At 32.4% G+C, this 3,543-nt stretch overlaps 1 long non-coding RNA gene across 1 annotated transcript in view; it reads left to right on the top strand.

Annotated features, from left to right (window-relative positions):
* The first annotated feature begins 687 nt into the window (after nucleotides 1–687).
* LOC105116717 (uncharacterized) overlaps nucleotides 688–3,543 on the top strand; it is a 3,286-nt gene continuing 430 nt past the window's right edge. The window contains exons 1-2 of the long non-coding RNA XR_840579.1: nucleotides 688–1,180; nucleotides 2,188–3,528. This is a non-coding gene — a long non-coding RNA (uncharacterized LOC105116717). The remainder of the gene's footprint in view (nucleotides 1,181–2,187; nucleotides 3,529–3,543) is intronic.

The raw sequence follows: 3,543 nt of genomic DNA, 5'->3' as shown, positions 1-3,543 counted from the left end.
TTAAGAGAAACACTAGAGAGAAAGAGAGAGGGCGTGTTATTATAAACTTTTTATTATTGTAAGCTTGTTGTTCTTGAAATAAAAGAGTGTGTTTTATCCCTTTCGAGTGTTTAAAAATCACCACAAGTAGTTTCTCCCATCAATAATAACCACATCTAGTGCACGAATTTTATAAAAAACCGTTCTGACAATCCTATGATATCCCATTTTCATAAACTTATCAATAATAATATCCAACTCCACTAAATCAATACTCCAACAGAAAACGTGACCAATGGCTTGGATGAAACAGATTATGGCAATTACAGTGATCATATTTCGATACCAAAGAAGCCATAAGAGATGGACTAGTTCCTTAACCAAATGTAATACTAATTCTTGAGTGCCTTTTCGTCACTGTTTTGATATCCATTGAGGTTTTGTATGGTTGAAGAACGCTAAATAATACTTGATAATCTGCAAAAATACCATTAACTATCACCAAAATGGTCTAAACTTAGAATCATTCACTAAGGACAATAATTACACTTCATAATCTACAAATTTTTTTAAGGGAATAATTATCAGTAAACGGTCTTAAGTTATAAATGTTATCGCTAGAAGGGTCTACTGAAGTTTCAATCTTTCATTAATGAAAAAATGTTACCTGTTCTGAGACAATATATAGCAAAGCGAGCAAGCAATACCTCTATTGTGATGGAGAGAAAGAGAAGAGATTAGAAATGAACTGTAGGAAAGGCTCCACCTCATAATTCCCCAACGGGGCTGTGTAGTTAGTCTCTTTATCACATTCACCTCCATGGTTCTTTTACCCACTGTGGGCGTGTTTCAGTGTTTCTGCTTTGAAATGAAAGAGAAAGTGCAAGAGAGAAGAGTCCAAAAATGGGCTAATTCAATACCATTTATGGGCTTCATAAAAATGGGCCTTGCGGGGCCTTTGCTTTCTTTTTTTTTCAACTTACCAATTCAAAACCGGCGTCGTCTCAATGAAAGCAATCCCCTCCAACGGTCAAAATATTTCATTTCCATCAAGCAAGCCAAACTCTTGCTTATATAAACGAAGAAAGGAAACCCCTTTCTTCATTTTTCTCTCATGCCTCTCTTTCTGGGTTTTCAAAATCCTCTCTCTCTTTTAAAGAAAAACCCTGAGAAAGATCGTTCTTTAAGTTTCACTTGTAAGGTATGATTGAAGATTAACGCTCTTAAGATTTTATCTTTTATTTAGTTATTATTTCTTTGTTTAATTTTCAGGTTTGAATATTTCTTTGTTTGATTTCCAGTTTGAATTAGAATTTAAATAGTTCGTTCTTTGTTAACGTTCTTCTCTTTTATCTTCTGTTGTTTTTTTTTTGTTATTTAGTCTGATCATGTGGTTTTTTGCATGATTGTCTTTAGAAAGAAATTTCAGTTCAAGTCATGAACATTATTTCTCCGTTTGGATTGTATTTATCTTATGTATTGCTTTATGAATTTTAAAATTGGTTATTAATCGCTAAAATTCTAGGTTTAGTCTTTTTCTCTGTTTTTCATTTTTTTTTTTTAAGAATTTGGCAAATGGGCATGTATGCCTTCTTTTTTCCTTCTTTGTATGGTTATAGGCCTACTTTTGCAGAAACATGACACCTCGGTTCAGCCAAGCACTCAGTTTTTTCCTAATTTCCTGTGTATTTTCTTTAAGGCATATCGTATATTTTTGGTTTACTCATCAAATTTTACGTTCAAGTAACAACCCACGTAGTGATTTTTTATTTAGAATTTTGCAAGTTATGTTCTTCGGGTCTATTCAGTCTCTGTTTCATATGCATAGATTCATTTAACCGAGTACAAGAGGTTTTATCGCTTTGTTAATAATCTTTATTTTCTTCTTTCTTCATTGTATTCTTGCTGCGTCTGTTTTCGGCTTCAAAGAAGACAGTAGACAATCTGCTGCCAGAAATGTTCTTTCTTGCTTTATAATTTTAACTTTAATGGTCATAAAGTAGTGTTAGTACCTGGGTTTGTTTTGACTATATTAATGCTCTTAAATTGTTATTTCATTTTGTGTGTGCGTTGTCTATTTAAGAGAATATTCATGTAGGATTGTCTATTTATCTCTTTTCTCTAGTCTCCATTACTACTAAGTAAAGCCTCACTTTAGTTTTCATTTGTGCAAAATCTAAGCTAAGAACAAAGAAATTTTTTTTGCAGAACATGTTCACAGATATACAATTTGTAACATGATCTATAGGTTGATGAAGAGGGAAGACTTTATTAATACATGCCTTCAGGTACTTTTTCATTCTCTGTATATCTTCTTTTAGGCATGTGAGAGTACCTGATTTACTTGTCTCACAACGCTTGTCCATGTGGGGTTGTTAACAGTAATGTGCTTGCTGGTATTTTAAATTACTTCAATTTGATATGATGGATAAAATGGCTACTGGCTTGTTATGGTATTGTGTCAATACTACCCTGAAAAGATATCTATCTATCTATAATTCTAACTTTTACATGGTCAAATATATCTTTTATGTGGATAATTTCTGATTCTGTGGTTTTTTGAACCTCAAAAGTAAATCACTTAAAATTTCAACCATTGTCAGATGTTCTTGATGGTAAAATTGTCAGAAATCAGTTGGGAAATTATGTGAGTGTGGTTAGAATGAACATATTGAAGCGAAAAGGTCCCTCACCTTGATTTTCTCATTTGCAATTTAAACGAGACTAATAATGTGATTCAAATTTAATGCTCCTAGTACTCCGACTTTCTTCGACTGGAAACTTGCATGAAAATTAAGAACACATTGAAGAGTATATTAGAGAAAACTAAATCATAGATGAGGAGATGTTACTGAATAAGAAATTTCTTTGTAGAATGCAATACAGTTAGGATAATTTTTTGTTTATCTTCGAGGCAACCTTTAAAATCCTGTTTCAGCTAAATACTGAATACTAGAAATCCTTTTTGATTGGGATGTCGATCAGGAACATATTTTGAATGCTAAAATATGTATCATTTCTTTTTCCTTCTTTATTTCAGTTGATCATCATTGTTATATGTTCTTTCCATTATCTTTACCTTGAAAAGTTTGGAGCAGGTGGTTCCCATATTTCGTATGCTGAATTGTAGTTCAATTTCGTTGTAGTTGTTCTTTTTAATTTTTAATACCTGCTGCTGAGACACTTGCATGGGAAAAGAACTTGAAATGCCATTAATGATTTATGGAGGTTAGAAGGATGAACCTCAAAATCCTATTATAAGGAACAGAAATCTTTTGTGTTTTGCTTGAACTTTGACATTGAACCAAAATACAGAACTTGTATTTGTGTGCATGTACAACTCTTGCCTCGTACACATTTCCCTTCACATTTTTTTTTTTAAAAACAAATGACTTGATAATATACCCCTCTACGGCAACTAGTCTTTTATTACTTTGTTTGTAAGGCTTTCACTCTTATAGGCAATTTTTCTGGATGCGTTGGGAAAAAGTGGAGAAAGATTGATGTTTTGAATAGCTTAATACAGATAAAACGAAGTAGGCATCTGAGGTAATAATTTTTTTT

The sequence above is a fragment of the Populus euphratica genome, unplaced genomic scaffold (genome assembly GCF_000495115.2).
Source record: "Populus euphratica unplaced genomic scaffold, PopEup_1.0 scaffold1044.1, whole genome shotgun sequence".
Lineage (NCBI taxonomy): Eukaryota > Viridiplantae > Streptophyta > Magnoliopsida > Malpighiales > Salicaceae > Populus > Populus euphratica.
Note: the sequence above shows the minus strand (reverse complement) of the source record. Positions and strands in the feature narration are given on the sequence as shown.